The sequence below is a fragment of the Mauremys reevesii genome, linkage group 1 (assembly GCF_016161935.1).
Source record: "Mauremys reevesii isolate NIE-2019 linkage group 1, ASM1616193v1, whole genome shotgun sequence".
Taxonomy (NCBI): Eukaryota; Metazoa; Chordata; order Testudines; family Geoemydidae; genus Mauremys; species Mauremys reevesii.
In genome coordinates, this window is record NC_052623.1 from 43,086,922 (window position 1) to 43,104,598 (window position 17,677).

The window sequence follows — 17,677 nt, forward strand, 5'->3', positions numbered from 1 at the left end:
TCAAGCATCTAATGAGGATGACGATCAGTCTCTGGAATCTCTCAGTCTCAGAGAAGGCACAACAGAAAATGACTAATTTCTTCAGTCATCCTATCTCATAATCCAGGCTGAGCTATTACTGAGAGCATGAAATACATCAGGAAGCAAACTAGTTTTGATTTACAGGCCTCAAAATACTCACCCAGTTCATAAAATAAATCTCATCATGTTTAACACGTTGCAAAAAGAAATGGGCTTCCAATGGTATGGCCACATGCTCATGAGAAACACTGCAGCTGTTTCCAAGGAGAAGGGGTAATGAGGAGGCCTGGCTCCCAACCACCCCAGAGAGGAATGAGCCCCTGCGGATGCCAAAGTGGGTGGAGTCGCTGGAGCCTGCGCCCGCCCCCCAGAGGTCAAGGCGCAGGGCAGGAAGTATAAAAGCCCAACCCCAGGGCTCAGAAGCTGCCTGGCCACCAGAGAGGCCAGACGCTGATGCCCTAGCTCCTGCTGGGGAGACTCCTGCCGCCTGTGACTGACCCGAGGACTGGCCATACCTGCGGAGGCTGGATGCTGACCAGACGCCGGAAGAGTCAGTAAGCCGACCGGGTACAAAGAGACCCAGAGGAGCTGCCCAGTTTACCCCTCGCTCAGTATCCCGAGGAGCCCATGGTGTTGGACGCCGTGGAAGACGCCGCTGAGACGCAGGTAATGGTAGAGGGGGAGGTCGGAAGTAGCCCAGGGGTAGCTGACCCTAGTCTGGCTGCCGCACACCCAGAGCCCATGTCAGTGTGTTGCGGCCAGGATCCCCACTGACACAGCAGCAGGCTGCCTGCCGCTGTTAGGGCCCCGGGCTGGGACGCAGTGGAGTGGGTGGGCCTGCGTCTCCCCTGCCACCCCACTCCCAGGTGGCAGTCTCCCCCTTGCCCCGACGCTCAGAACCCAGAGCCTGGGCTGGTTAAATCCTGAACTGTTTGCTCAGCCCCTGCCTGAGGGCCTGAGCTCCTGACTGTTTCCTGCCTCACCAGGCTAATTCACCAGCTCACTGGACTCGTGTAGTGAGGCGGCCTGGCTCCCAGTCACCCCAGGGAGGGGCGACCCCAACAGCGGACACTTACAGGGTGTTAGAACCAACAGCCAAAGTCTCCTAGAAAGGCATAACAGCATTACAATGCCCAGTATGTACTTGTTTGAGGTGCTGAAGTTTGCTGGGAAGGTTTTTCCTCTTTTTGCACCTTTCTGAAGCTGGGTTTAAAAAACAAAGTAACAAATCCTCCAAGGTGCAACAAAAAGGTACATCCTGCAGCTCCAGATTCATAAGCATTACTTTTTCTAAAGCCCCTCTCATGGTGTTGGTACACACTGCTATACTAAGTATGTGATCTATAGAATTTTTTTAAGTGCTGTTTGTACTGTAACACAGCTGCCAATGACAGCAGTTGTGTCACAATCATACCAGTTTACACAGTTGTCCAAATCAGTTCCAGGCTGCGGCAGAGTTTTCATTTTATGTGGTGCCAATACGAAACCATGAAAACATTTGATTGCAGAGTGAGTGCAGTCAGCTAGTGCGTAAGACTGTCCTCCACTTCACAGGTGATTTCTAGTTCCTGCTTGTCCACATCCCAAAACCACGGGATTGCTTGGCCCATTGCATCATGACCAACAGGCTCTGGTAAAGAGAGCCCTTGTAGTTGACTAGCAAGGGTGCTGCAGGCATATAAAGGCTCCATCATGTGCATTAACAGAGTTGTGTGAAGAAGCTCACCTGGCTCTAGCCAATATCTGTAGTGCCTTTGCTTCAGGAGGATCATAGCCACCCTCCCTCCCATCATTAAAATGTTACCTTTCATAGATTCAGCTGCCATATATATATCAGAGCACGCAACACTTGTGTTGCTGTAGCATTTGGCCTCATAGCAGTTATACCCAGATTCTTAGAGTGCCTAATCCTGTATCTATTGGGGTTAATGGCCCAGCTCCCATTGACTTCAGTGGGCACAAGATTAGGCCCTTAGTTCACTCCCCAAGGAAGAAGAGGGGGGTTTTAAGTCAGTCAAGAAGAGGGCCAGAGGCACAAAGGAGCTGTGGGTTCAAATTAAGATGACAATGGAGGTTAAATATATCAGGGAAAACATTCTCATGGGGAGACTGAAGAATAGTCTCTAAAAGGTAGCAATGGAAACCCCATTGCTTCAGATATTTAAAAGCAGAATACACAAAATTTTAATAGTCATAAAAAGACAATGATCCCAGCTTCTAGCCACCATGCTTTCCATAAGGAACACCATCTAGAGCAACAACAACGAGTCTTTGAGGTGTCTGTTCTGCTAGCACAGACGCCTGTGCCTGAGCAGAGCTCTGTTGCCAGCATTAACCCATTTATTTAAAACAGAGCCAGACCCCTGTGTGGACCCTCTCATTTTGGTTTAGTTTAGGGTTTGTGTACACCTCAGGTTTTGTACCACATTAACTAAATCAGTTTTAACTTGTTTATACTGGTTTAGCTTATTTCTGTATATGCAAGCACCTTTATACCACCCGGGCTAGGGACAGCACTGATTGAACTCATTACTTTCTAAACAGATACAGTGAAAGTGTTGCAAGAACTGTGCACAGACCAGCCCTGAGACCTATTCCCATTCAACTTAAGATAAACCAAGTTAAGCCTGGTTTAAACAGAGATAAAAGAGCATCCACACAGCCTTCACCAGTTTAACTCCTAAGCTCTTCTGGACAGGGAACATGTCTCCTCTTATGTGTGGCAGGTGATTAACACATGGGGGCACTACTAGAAACAAATAATAATGATGGAACCAGCAGGAAATTCTTTTCAGCATAGAATCACAGAATCTTAGTGTTAGAAGGGACCACGAGGGTCATCTCATCTAATTCCCTGCCAAGGTGCAGGAAGCTTGCCAGTCAGCAAAGAAACATTACCAAAAAAATAGAAATTGTAGAAAACAACCCTGCCTTGTCAGGGAGATATAGAAACATACATTAAATCATTGTCTCATTCCAGACCCAGACCTAACTCCCTATTATATGCCAATTAAATTGATTATTGTATTTTAGAAACTCCCTAGCCTTGCTAGCCTAAAATGATTCTACATCTGAGAGTAGAAATAAATGAGTCTGTAGGACACTGCACAAATTACTTCAAAGCTTCTAAGAGTGGGCCAGAACACTCCATAATGCATTATCTTAAACAGGCTGACAGAGTAGCACAATTATAGCATGAGTATACTTAGAAGACAGACTCTGTGAGCCATTTTATTTCAGATGAACTGTATTCTCACCTCAAAACTCTTTCAGCTTCTTGCTGAAGGAGTTGCTTGGTTTGAGTGATGCTGCCTTCTGTGCAATTCTTTAAAGTCTTTCTTTCCAGCTATTTCTATCCTTTGGTTTCAATGTTAAATACCAGATAAATGCGACAAGAGATTGTTCTAGCATGCAAATGAGAAACTGCTGACATTTAACATCATTGCTGTATGTTTTAGAGGAGGGAGTTTAACTATCAGTTTTAACAACTAATTAAACACTTCAAATAATGTTTTAAATAACCTTTCTTTCCAGCAGATCTTTTAAAATTAATTCACATTTATTTAAGTGCCCAGACAATGCTTTGGGTTCTGTACTAGAAATGTAACACCAAGGATAAAAAATTTAAAAGTGATTTAGGCACTTTATAGGCCAAACTCTTGTTGAAAGTTGGTGGCACTTAGGAGCATAAGTCATGTAGGCACTTTTGAAAATCTTACTCCAACTCAATATGCCCAGAAGAGACCCTAAATGAGCCCCCTCCACCAAGCTCTGCCTTCCCCGCTGTCCCCGAACAGGCTCTCCCCCAATCAACACACCCCCTCCTCAAGACCCTCAGTCAAAGGCACAGATCAAATCTCCATGACTTCCTACCCTAACAATATTACCAGTCTTCTCCTGGCAGAGTATAGTAATCATCCAGCTCTTGCCCATGACCCAGATTCAGTTAGTCACTGATGTCTACATGGCAGTGTAAGCTCAGGCTCAAGCCCCACTTCTGACCATACACAAATCTGTCTGACTTGGATCAGTATGCCCCAAGACCCGGGTGCTAGGACCTGCCAAGTGGATGGGTCCCAGCCCAACTCCAGTGGGACTCAGGTCATTTTGCAGTTTGGCTGCAGCTTGCTCCCAAGTCCCCAGACTTGTGTCCTCAAAGTTGCCAACACCACCCCACAAACCCATGCAACAGTGTTTCTTGGCCCTTCTATCTCAAGACTAGCCAAGTCACCACCCTGTTTCAAGTATAGCTGCTCAGCCTTTAACCCTTCCATTTTATTCTGACCACTGAACTGCAAACAGAGTGAACCATCTCTTGCATTAGCTATGGCTGGTGAAAAGTCCTGCACCAAGAACACTACTACATGGTCACAGTCCAATTCTGGTAAATCTCTGGTGTGAGGTGAACAAGACGTTCAACTTCAGTCAGAGTTCCAGAAATGACCATGTGTGCCAAGAAACATCCAAGAAGCTGGCAGTGTTGGGCGTTCGAGTGATGGTCCATTACAGACCGGCGGCCAATGCAGAGAGATCAAGCTGACCAAGACTGATCACTGGAAAACCAGGGATGAGAACCACATCTCAGGGAACTCGCCCTCATCCTCTCTTTCATGAGGAATTTGACTGGGTGTTGGGAACTGCACTGAGCACAGAGCCCACAGCAGTTCATGATAGTCTGATCAGCCAGGATGACAACCTTCTAACCCCCAAATCTGAGAGGAGCCAACAGCCGCTATATGAAGCTTATGATGTCACTCTGCTGCTCATGACAGTCCTGGAGGAGGCTATGCTGCTGGAACAGCTACAGCACATCCTGGTTCCATAGTTGGAGGAGCTGTCTGTGGAGACCCCAGGGGAGCAGATAGCCACAGAACTGGCAGCAGGAACAGAAAAGGCAGAGGTGGCACCGGAGCCTAATAAGTTTCTGCCTCCATGTTTGTTGTAATTAAGATACAGTTGGGAGGGATTTCTGGCTTATCACCCAATGAAATAATGATCGCAAGCTGCGGGTAGCAGTGTGTATCTGATAACGGAGGAATGCACGCCAACACCTTGGTGTCTCCCACCCCTCCCACCACTATGTGGAATTCAAAATTGTTACCAGGAAGCACAAACAACAGTTAAACAAACAGTTATAATGAAATATTTACTAGATACTGGCACATTGTTACAAAGATGTCTTGGAGTGTTAAAGGTAAGAGCCTTTCCTTGCCTTCCCTGCAGACAGTGTGCTGCACCATACAAATCGGCCACGCCAGAGCTTACCAAGCCACCTGTACTGGGGCAGGGGATAGGGACTGCAGTCCATGGGTGACAAATTTACTGTCTTAAATACACCAGGGGGTTGTATGCTGCCCCGAAATGTGCAGGGATGAAGTTCTTTCTTAAAGAAGTATGCTTCAGAGGGCAGAAACTTAGATGTTCCATTCCCTATTCTGAGTCCATATTGCGTGGGGGTGTTTGCACGTGGTCCATAGATAGATGTAGTCCATTCAGGCTGTATCATAAGCCGTAGCTGCACTGGGGTAACTACATGAATGCAGAGCTTTTAGCAGTTCACAGGGAGGCAGTAATCCATGTGGAAGCTAGCACAGCATCCTGTTGATTTCCCCATGAATCGTCAACCAATCCCAGGTGCTGATAGCTGCAAACTTTTCTGTAGTAGGAAACCCAGTGGGCAGTCACATTTCAGGGCAGTGTACTTTCTGGGCCCTCCTTTGTAGATCACCAGCCCACTCCACTTGGTGACTGAGCAACATTTCTACATAAGCTTGAAAACTTCTTTAGCATAAATGGCTGGTTTGCCACCAGTAGCTTGGACCAGAATATCCCTTTACCATTCAGGAATCTCCAGAACTGTTACATCCTCCAGAAAGGACTGTGGAAACCATACGTAGCAAACCATAGGGAGTGGTACCATCCTCCCACCCAGTCTAAAATGACCTGAAATTTGTAAAGATATCTTTAAAGGAATTTTGTAAATTTCATCTCACTATTATATGTAAAGCCTTTATGCATCACTTAACTCTCAGTGGTGCCCAAGAAGCATCTGGGAATTAAAATGCTGGTCTCAGGATATACTGAAGCACAAATATATAAAGTGTCAGTTTTTGGCCTTGAGGTTCCAAAGACACCTCTGCTGATGTAGTGAAATTCTTCTGCAATACTGAGACTAGCATACTGTTTCATTTCTGTTTTCAGAGCCTTCCACCTCTGCAGACCAGCTACAGTCCACTAGGAGCCTGGCAGGGGTCATACTTTCAGGATGCAGTTAAAGACCACATCATGTGATCGTGTTTGCAGTGACCTTATGGTAGATATCCTGGATAGAGTCACCCAGCAGCTACAATATTAGAGGGAGAAGGATGGACATTTCAAGGTGAAAGGCAGAGGGAGGCTGCAAAACACAAGGAGAGACTGGAAGCACAGTTCCTTGAGTAGGAACGTTGTTTGAGGGAGGAAGATCGAGCACAGCAGAAGGGCCTGTTTGAGAGGCTGCTTGTGTTCATGGCTATGAGAGTGCAGACTCCTGCTCCACCCGCACCTCCTGCTCCAGGCCCACATCCGGAGTCCCCTCCACACTACCATATTGTGCAGTCCTCCACCCCGGTGCAGCAGCACCAAGTGCATTCAAAATGCACTAGGAGGGCAAAGGAGAACAGTGGGGGCAGGGGACACTTGAAAATAGGGGAGTTTCCAATGCACTGGTTTCATTGCTCATTGTTAGTGCTATGCACTTTATTTTATTTCTGTTTGGGTAATTTCATGGCAGCTGGCCTGCCTATCAGTTTTTTTTAAATCTTGTTATTTTCTAATACAGTCATGTGAACAAATAAAGGCTTTGAATTAATTAACAAAAGGTTATTACCATCACTACAAATGAGCTACCTAAAGTGCATTTCAAAGAAGAGATAAAAACTTTGAGGCATAAGTGGGAAGTCATATGCAAAAATATCTTAATGTATCCTTTCAGATTCATAAGTAAAAATCACAGTTCATCACACAGAAAAGTACAAATGTACAAGAACCCCTTCCCCTCCCCCCAGCTTATAATACAAACAGCATAAGTAAACATACATAAGAACCACCATTTCTCCCGTTAATAAGCTGACCTTCAGCCTGGGCTCGGCCATAGTGTCTCTGGGGTCACCTACGGGAGCCCCCACTCCTGGGCAATCTCTGTTCCCAGCAGGAGTTCAGCTCATTCCTGGGGTCCTGTCTCAGTCCAATTACTTCAAATCCCTGGCAGCATTCCCCAGGTCACTGGCGGGGAGCAACCCTCCAGGGCCCCTCACCCATATCAGACTTATAGTGCCAGTCTGTCCCCCACAAAGGGCAGGGAAAGGAAAGACTAGCTACTGCCTCAGGCTGGGCTCCTCTTGCTACTGGAGCTCACTAGCACTCCCTAGCAGCCTCTGATCCTGGGCAAACTCCCCCATGTGTCAAGTTTCATCTTTTTAAGCACCCTTTCTTCAGGTGGAAGATGTTCTGCATGTGCATCTAATTGGCACTACCTGAGTACCAGAATGGTCACTAGTCTTTCTATCAGTAGGATGGGGGCACGTCCCATCACACACACCCCAACCATAGTATAAGCAGTCATCTCTTCCAAAATCCTATCAACTACTGTCCCCCCAACTCATAGCAAACAGCGAGAGTACTTCATTCACTGTTGATATTACTGTAAAGACAGATTCATACACTCCCGTGTCCATTGGTCCATGCAAGTTGTGACAAAATGGCCAGCATTGGTATGGTGGGTCCCACACTTTTCTTGGCCGGGGGGCTAGGACACCAGCCCTTGCCCCTGCTCTTGGGGCACCAAGAGCCCCACATGTGGCCCAGGAAGGTTGTAGAGGAGGGAAGCGGGTTTGCACCACACTCTGAGACCCAGCCCCTCTCAATCCCTGTCGGTTTCTTACCCTCTTTCCCCTTGGGTAGGGTTACTTGGTCCTTGACCCTGGGAGAGGGAGTCTCCCTGATCTGCTGGAGCAGGGTGTCCCTTCCCCCAGTTCTCTGGTCTTTTAATCCTCAGCAACACACCTCCAAGCTCCAGTCCTCTCTCCTTCCTCACTCCACACTGTCTGCCTAAAGCAAAAGTGGGGGGGGGGGAGGTTATTAGGTTCCTGACAGGGCCATGATTGGCTACAGGTGCTCCAGTTAACCTGTAGTAACCTTCCCTAGTCTACAGAGAATCATGCCTTAATTAGCCTATGGCTTATATATCTCCCCTCTTCCACTGCTCCCTGGCCCTGGCCCTGCTGTATCACAAATTCCATAATGTGGTCACACAAAGCAACCCTGCAGGTGTGCATCCTGCTCTAGTTGTGACAATTACACTTACTGGCTGTATGTACTTGGTCCAGCAATCCCATATTGTCATGGTCATGAGTCCACTTGGGATGAAATGGCTCACCTTTAGCTTCACAAACATTGTGGAGAGCACAGCAAGCCACAGTAATGCAGAGAGCACTGATAACACTGGAATCCAAATGGTTCTGTAAACAGCACCAACAAGATTTCAATCTGCTAAATGCACATTCAACCACCATTCTACACCTACTGAGAGTGTAATTAAACCTTCTTTTGTCTCTGAGATCACTATATAGTTTCATAAGCCAAGGCAAAAGGGAATATGTGCAGTCCTCTAAAATAACAGTTGGAACAGTTACTCTGTTTATGACAATGTCCTTTGGTGGGAATAATGTCCCAGCCTGTCCACAAAGGTAAACTCACAATCTGTGGAAAACCCTAACATCATGCACTTTTCCAGTACAATCCATGTTGGTGTCCATAAATCAGGCACTGTGGTTGACAAGGGCCTGCATAACAATGGAATAGTATCCTTTGCAGTTTATGTACTCTTGTGCTTCTGAAGAACATAAAAATGACCATACTGGGTCAGACCAAAAGTCCATCTAGCCCAGTATCCTGTCAGTAGCCAGATGCCCCAGAGGGAATGAACAGAACAGGTAATTATCAAGTGATACATCCTCTGTCGCCCATTCCCAGCTTCTGGCAAATAGAGGCTAGAGACACCATCCCTGCCCATCTTGGCTAATAGCCATTGATGGACCTATCCTCCATGAATTTATCTAGTTCTTTTTTGAATCCTGTTATAGTCTTGGCCTTCACAACATCCCCTGGCAAGGATTCCCACAGGTTGACTGTGTGTTGTGTAAAAAAATACTTCCTTTTGTTTGTTTTAAACCTGCTGCCTATTTATTTCATTTGGTGGCCCCTAATTCTTGTGTTACGAGAAGGAGTAAATAACACTTCCTTATTTACTTTCTGCATACCCGTCATTATTTTATAGACCTCTATCATATCCCCCCCCTTAGTCATCTCTTTTCCAAGCTGAAAAGTCCCAGCCTTATTAATCTCTACTAATATAGCAACCGTTCCATACCCCTAATCATTTTTGTTGCCCTTTTCTGAACCTTTTCCAATTCCAATATATCTTTTTTGAGACAGGACAAACACATCTGCATGAAGTATTCAAGATGTGGGCATATCATGTGTTGTCAGTAGCTACCATTGTGGTGATCTGCTCTTGTTCGATGATAATAACAGTCGGCTGCGTGCGTGTTCCCTCTGTGTGCTGTCCCAGCTCTGCGCAGATTGCTGACACAGCAAACCCCGAGAGAACCCCCAAAGACCACAGACTCTAGTAAGGTACGAAGGAACCCGAGCCAGGTTTATTGTCAAACAAAGCACAGTAATAGTTTCCTATAGACTCTACAGACATACTACGAATATGTGCCCCCTGGCAATAGACACAGCTCAATCAGTGACAGGACACTCCACTGCCCCCTAGGCTGGACAAAGATGTGCACTCCAGGACCTACTTTTATAGTTACAGGACAGATTACTCATCCCTACTGACGTATTGAGGCACAGCCCCTTGACTCATTAGGGGCTGTCTCCCTCTTTGATCATGTTGGTTCAAACAAATCTATCATGTTGTCCTTTTGACTCTGTCTTTAATATGCACCTGCCTATTCCTTGTTATCTCTGTGGAGTGTTCTGATGCTATCTTGGCACAAATCCCTCTTATTAGCACTTATGTGTGGATGCACCTGCTTCTAGCAGCCCTTTTCTTGCCAACTTCTGTGAGTGGGACCTGCCTCTGGCTCACAGTCCAGCTTTTGCTTAGCAATGCCTGGAAATACTTTGGTTCAGGCCTCAGACTGGGCCTTTGATACAAGAGTTTATGTTTCAGGGCCTCATCTTACTACACTATGCACTTATTTAGATGCAATATGAAATTTTCTGTCTTATTATCCATCCCTTTCTTAATGACTCCCAACATTCTGTTTGCTTTTTGATTGCCGCTGCACATTGAGTGGATGTTTTCAGAGAACTCTCCACAATGACTCCAAGATCTCTTTCTTGAGTGGTTACAGCTAATTTAGACCCCATCATTTTATATGTATAGTTAGGATGTTCCAATGTGCATTTATCAACACTGAATTTCATCTGCCATTTTGTTGCCCAGTCACCCAGTTTTGCGATATCTTTTTGTAGCTATCTTGAGTAGTTTTGTATCATCTTCAAATTTTGCCACCTCACAGTTTACCCCTTTTTTCAGATCATTTATGAATATGTTGAATAGGACTGGTCCCAGTACAGACTCCTGGGGGACACCACTATTTACCTCTCTCCATTCTGAAAACTGACCATTTATTCCTACCCTTGGTTTCCTATCTTTTAACCAGTTACCAATCCATGAGAGGACCTTCCCTCTAATCCCATGATATATTACTTTGCCTAAGAGCCTTTGGTGAGGGACTTTGTCAAGCGCTTTCTGAAAATCTAAATACACTATAGAAGGGCAAACTAAGGGCACATTAATCCCACCAACATCCCTGACAGTTTGAAAACCCCATTCTCTCAAAACTGGCAATTATTGTTTATGCCCACTCACCTTTGGGTCAATCACATGCCTGATTACCTCAGAAAACTCTGCCACCAGGCCTCCCCCTCCACCACCACCCCCCCGCCCCAGTAGACTGGCTAGCACCAAAATGGTTAGCAATGGACTTGTAGCAGTCAGGAATAGCCAGCTTCCAGATGGTTACAGCAACCTGCTTCTGGACCAGTACAGCTTCCCTATGTGTATGTCTCAACACTGGACAGTCAGGGTGTGACTGAGTGCCTAGGATGGATCACTCTGAGAATGCCGTACTCAGGGCAGACTGCACAAAATAGGGCAGACAATTCCCAAAACTGGTGGCTTATTCTATAATTAGAGTCACCAAGCCAGTAACAAAAGACCTTCTGTAGTCCCCCATTGGTTAGCAGCCCTACATAGTCCCCTTTAGGCATTCCAGCCCTTGGTTCCCATTCAGACAAACAGGACTAATCTAGTGAGACGTTACTGAAAACATATTCACCATTTGTGAGGTTCTTACTAATCCGAAAGGATCAGGCACTTACTCAAGTCAATATGTATCTCAGATCTTACCCAAATATCACGCTGCCAGCCAATCCTTAGTAAACTAACTAAAGATTTATTAGTAAAAGAAAATGAGAGTTTTAAATGGTTAATAGATTGTATACATACAAATGATTGCAAAGTCCTTATAAACAGTTTGTAGCAGTGATGGAATAGACTGCTGGCTTGCAAAAGTCTCTCTGGTAACTTCCAAAAAGATTGGAAGGCCCTCAGCCCATAGTTCAAAATGCTTCTTTTAGTTGTAAATCCGCAGTCCAGAGAATTGAAGCAGGAAAGAGGCAAAATGAAGATATCTCCGGTGCCTTTTATATCCTTTGCCATGTGCATGGAAGTTTACTGTCTCAAACAAAACCCACAGTCCAGGTGCATGGAAAGTTACTGGCCCAAGATGGAGTCCTTATCACATGTCCTTACATGTTTTGCTGAATCACTGGAGGTGTCCATTTGCTCATCACTGTCTAAGGCATCCACAGGAAAGGCCTACTGGGTGGGATGAGATTCTTCTATGGTCCACTGTGAGAGAGGAGTATCCTTAGTGAGCCATCAACACACAGCTGTCTAATCCTGATGCAAATCTATCTGGAGGGTGTCACTCAGAAACAAAACACATGTTGGAGATACAAATACATAGCCAATATTCACAGCTTTAGATACAAAGATGATACATGGATTTAATCAGAATAATCATACTCAATAGATTGTAATTTTTCCATTGATGCCTTCCATGATACACTTTGTGCAAGATTTGTTGCAATTGTATAATGGTGGTAATATCAATTATATAAATTGTCATCTTTAATCATACAGCACCACACAGGACAAGCTGCTCACAAATCTCCAGAAATGTTATTTTCTTCATTCGAGAGTTCTGGAGCCACTGCTGGTCATCTTAGGTCCACATGACGATGTGATCCTATCAACTTATGCTTATGGCCCTACTCCAGAAGCACCAGCCTACATAGGGGGCATCAGCGGCTATACCAAGAGTCACAAGCAGCATCAGCCAGTTGGAGTCTGTCATGTCTGTATCACACTCCTCCTCCTCTGAGAGGTGCCTTGGGTAGGTCAGAAAACACTGTCAAAATGTCCATCAGTGTCTCATGGACACTCCACCCGTTTCCTGTAACAGGAGCGAAATTGCAAGAACGACAAGTTCTTCAAAGGGTGCCTCATCCATGCTGCATGCTCTGGTTGCCAGAAGGGTACAGACCCAAAAGGCAGCTTAACTGAATGCCTTGGCAAGCTGAGACAATTTCCAGTAATGTCAAGATTTCCCACAGTCCATCATGAACCAACGGCTACAGCAGCTACAGTGGGGGAGAGTGCTATAAAGTCTGGGATAGGCTGGTTTGACTCCGGTCTGCATAGCACAGTGTGGAGGCATGAGCCTGGGTTTCAGAATCTGGTCCAGAAATTGTAAACCCAGGGTCACTAATCAGTGTGGACACTCAAGTGCAGGCTTAGAACCATCCAGCCTGCAGTCTTGAATCCCACAGACCCTGGGTTTACACTGCAGTTTAGACATACCCTGTGTTAGCAGATTTGCCTGTTACTTTGGGGTATGCTCATTTATTAGGGTTACTCTTCTGGAGGTGGGAGTTTCTGTCATTCTCTCAATGTACTATTTGTGTCACTTGTGTTTGCATATGGAGCTCTACTTCTCCCTGCTGCAAGTTCCCTCCCAATGGAGCTATCCTGCAGGACCTAGGTTCCCCAGAATCAGAATCCCCAGGGCTGGGTTCCTCCAGCCCCAGAATCAGATGTGCACACATTAACTGAGCACATCTGAGAGGATGGGTTAATCAGCACACCCAAGCTGACCCCTTATATGTCCCTGGACTTGGCAGGCTGGATAGAGCAGCACTTCTAAGCTGTCACCCTCCTATGTCCCAGGTTCAGCACATCCCTATCCCCACTTTCACGTTACAATTGTTCTGTTAGTAACCCACTTGATGAGCAAACCCCGCAGGATTTTTGGGTGCTGCATGGATCTTTAGCTTATGTATGAGGAACATTGCAGCAGAGCAAATGGAGAAGCCAAAAAAACACCCATGAGCGGGAGGAAAGAGAGAGAGAGAGAGAGAAAGGGGCAACCAGCTTAACCATGAAAGTTATTTATTGCCAGGTAATAACCATACAAGGGGAGCCAAACAAACAAAACAGTTATAATATTAAATCTAACTTAAATGTGATTATAAAAGTCAGGTTTAGAAAACTATCACTGACCACAAAAGTCAGGGTCAGAAGGCTATACTTGGAGAGAGAGAGAGCTGGGTTCTCACCACTCCGTGAAGCTTGAATTGATCGGGGGTCCCAGGTGGTCGTGATAGCTCAGGGTCCGAAGTTCTGGAGACAGGCAGTGCCCCCAGCACAATCTGTCAGGAGAAGATGAAGTCCCAATGGAACACATGCAGATTTTGGATCCAGGCATCAGAGCACTTACTTGAATGTGGGTAGGGGGTTTTGTAGGGAAAGAACAATGGTTCAAGGGAGAACACTAGATTTGTTAATGGGTAAACTGATGGCTCAAGGGAGTTTACCACAGTTGTTTTGTTCAGGCTAGACAATAGGAAATGATCATTCTTGGCTAATAGGGGTGTTCCTTGGAGGGAGCTCACAATGCAATTAGGCAGATTCACTATTTTGGATACCAATAAAGGATTTATTACTAGAATTGGTCTGATAACTATTGAGCTGGGTGTGTGCAGGCGTAGGCTCATTAACATCTGGAGCAGAGATTCCCCATCATGCAGTGCTTCCCTGATTTTCTGGTCCCAGAGTTCAGTGCAGTTCTTGCCTTGGAATTTCTGTTCTCCATTCTGTATGCTAATGGAGATGCCTTCCTGTCCCATCTTTGATGCAAATGAGGCTAGGGGAGTTTCCTTAATCCTGTCACCCTGGTCTGGAGGGGTTTAGGTGTGTCTTCCACTGCCTTTTCATTGCTTGTTGTAAGTCTTTCTTCTGATTAGCTTTGGTTCAAGCAGAGGCTGTGAGTCAGACAGGCTGGGTACTGCACCCTGGTTCCCCAAGAACACAGTGCTGATAGGTAACACCTGAAAGTCATTCATCTGCACCAAACGGGTCAGAAGTAATATAGAGAGCTGTGTCTCATCAGCATCTCTCTTCATTAGTTCTCATGCATAGAGTAAACAGGAGAGGTGAAAGAATGGAACACTCTGAAATAAAAGTCATTACTATTACAGAGTTTGATCTTATTTACAACTCCAGCCTGCTCTCACTGAATTCAATAGCAAAACTCCCATTGACCTCAACAGATGATGGATCAGCCACTGAAGAGCAAGTGGTCGTGGTTGAAAAGTGTATAATGTAATAAAGAAGGCTGTTGATAAATTGGACAGGTTTCAGAGAAGACCCAGAGAACGATTAAAGGATTTAAAAAACATGCCTTATAGTGACAGACTCAAGGAACTCAATCTAATTAGCTTAAAAAAGAAAAGGTTACAGGGTGACTTGATTACAGTCTATAAGTACCTACACTGGGAATAAATATTTGTCAATGGGTCTTCAGTCTAGCAGAGAAAGGTATAACATGATACACTGTCTGGAAGTTGAAGCTAGACAGATTCAGACTAAAAATAAGATGTACATTTTTAACAGTGAGAGTAATTAACCATTGGAAGAATGGCTGCGGTGGATTCTCCATCAGTGGCAATCTTTCAATCAAGATTGCATGTTTTCTAAAAGATATGCTCTAGGAATTATTTTGGGAAAGTTCTGTGGCCTATGTTATACAGGATGACACTAGATTATCACAATGGAACCTTCTGGCCTTGGAATCTATGAAAAAAATATTCTCAGATTATTAAATATACAAGCATTCTCTGTTACACAACACAGAAAGTGAAGACTCTAAGAATCACAACATAAATAAGGGCAGGGAGAAAACAGTTGTCTTGCCTCCTGATCATTTGGAAGTTCTGCTTAAATATTGTGGTTATTAACAATTTAGGTGAGATGTCAGTGTTTATAATATTTGAGCAATTCCCCATTTGAATTAGCTGCAAGGCAGGTCTTGGAAAGTTTAGGAAGAATAGGATGTGCAATGTGCCCTGATAGTTACAGAATAAAGATTGTGGTATGTTGCAGGCTATTGCTTTAAATTTCAGGCGCATTTGGAGCCAGCTAGGGTGAATTGTGCCTCTCTGCCTTAGGGAGCAGCCTGCTTTGTCTTTCTCTGTTTTGGGGTTCTTGTGTGTCATCATTCTGAAATCTGAGAAATAAAATAGTGTTACAATGCAACCTTCCAGCAAGAATATTTATGGTTTTACTAGGGCTGTCAAGTGATTAAAAAAATTAATCATGAGTAATCATGTGATTAATCACGCTGTTAAATAATAATAGAAAACATTTATTTAAATATTTTTGGATGTTTTCTACATTTTCAAATATTTTTATTTCAATTACAACACAGAATACAAAGTGTACAGTTCTCACTTTATATTTATTTTTATTACAAATATTTGCATTATAACAAATAAAAAATAGTATTTTTCAATTCACCTAATACAAGTATTGTAGTGCAATCTCTTAATCATGAAAGTTGAACTTACAAATGTAGAATTATGTACAAAAAATAACTGCATTTAAAAATAAAACAATGTAAAACTTTAGAGCCTAGAAAGTCCGCTCAGTCTTATTTCTTATTCAGTCAATCGCTCAGACAAACAAGTTTGTTTACATTTGCAGGAGATAATGCTGCCTACTTCTTGTTTACAATGTCATCTGAAAGTGAGAATGGGCATTCGTATGGCACTGTTATAGCCAGTGTCGCAAGGTATTTACGTGCCAGATATGCTAAAGAGTCATGTGTCCCTTGATGCTTCAACCACCATTCCAGAGGACATGTGTCCATGCTGATGACAGGTTCTGCTAGATAACAGTCCAAAGCAGTATGGGCCAACACATGTTTATTTTCATTATCTGAGTCAGATGCCACCAGCAGAACGTTGATTTTCCTTTTTGGTGGTTCGGGTTCTGTAGTTTCTGCATCACAGTGTTGTGCTTTTAAGACTTCTGAAAGCATGCTCCACACCTCGTCCCTCTCAGATTTTGGAAGGCACTTCAGATTCTTAAACCTTGGGTCAAGTGCTGTAGCTATCTTTAGAAATGTCACATTCGTACCTTCTTTGCATTTTGTGAAATCTGCAGTGAAAGTGTTCTTAAAATGACCAACATGTGCTGGGTCATCATCTGAGACTGCTATAACATGAAATATATGGCAGAATGCAGGTAAAACAGCAGGAAACATACAATTCTCCCCAAAGGAGTTCAGTCTTAAATTAAATAAATGCATTATTTTTTTAACGAGCATCATCAGCATGGAAGCATGTCCTCTGGAATGAAAGTGGAAGAGCATGAAGGGGCATAGAAATGTGTAGCATATCTGGCATGTAAATACCTTGCAATGCCAGTTATGAAAGTGCCATGTGAATGCCTGTTCTCACTTTCAGGAGACATTGTAAATAAGAAGCAGACAGCATTAGCTCGTCTAAACGTAAACAAACTTATTTCTCTTAGCAATTGGCTGAACAAGCAGTAAAACTGAGTGGACTTGTATGCGCTAAAGTTTTTAGATTGTTTTGTTTTTGCATGGTTATGTAACAAAAAAAATCTACATTTGTAAGTTTCACTTTCACAATAAAGAGATTGCACTACAGTACTTGTATGAGGTGAATTGAAAAATACCATTTCTTTTGTTTATCATTTTTACAGTGCAAATATTTGTAATAAAGAAATCATATAAAGTGAGCATGGTACTCTTTGTATTCTGTGTTGTAATTGAAATAAATATAGTTGAAAATGTAGAAAAATATCCAAAAATATTTAATACATTTCAATTGATAGGCTAGTGTTTAACAGTGCAATTAAAACTGCAATTAATCTGATTAATTTTTGAGTTAATTGTGTAGTTAACTGCGATTAATCTATGGACCTAGGTTTTACCCAACTTCTCTGTATGTGAGCCATGAACATAACAAGAATCAGGAGATCTGGCTTTTATTCCTGAATCTGCCATTGACCTGCTGTGTGTCCTTGGGCAAGTTATTTTACTTCCTTGTGCCTTTTTCTAGTTTGAGTAAGACATACCTATGCTAACTCTGATTGTACTAACATCAGAAGTGTAGCCACAGTAGTGAGAGGAGCTAGCCGCCTGAGTAAGTACCTAATGTGACAGAT

The 17,677-nt window shown here is 44.0% G+C and overlaps 1 long non-coding RNA gene across 1 annotated transcript; it reads left to right on the forward strand.

Annotated features, from left to right (window-relative positions):
- Positions 1-439: 439 nt before the first annotated feature.
- Positions 440-7,138, forward strand: LOC120392085. Its single transcript, XR_005591595.1, has 2 exons — positions 440-687; positions 6,223-7,138. It is a non-coding gene; the product is annotated as an uncharacterized LOC120392085 (long non-coding RNA).
- Positions 7,139-17,677: the final 10,539 nt, after the last annotated feature.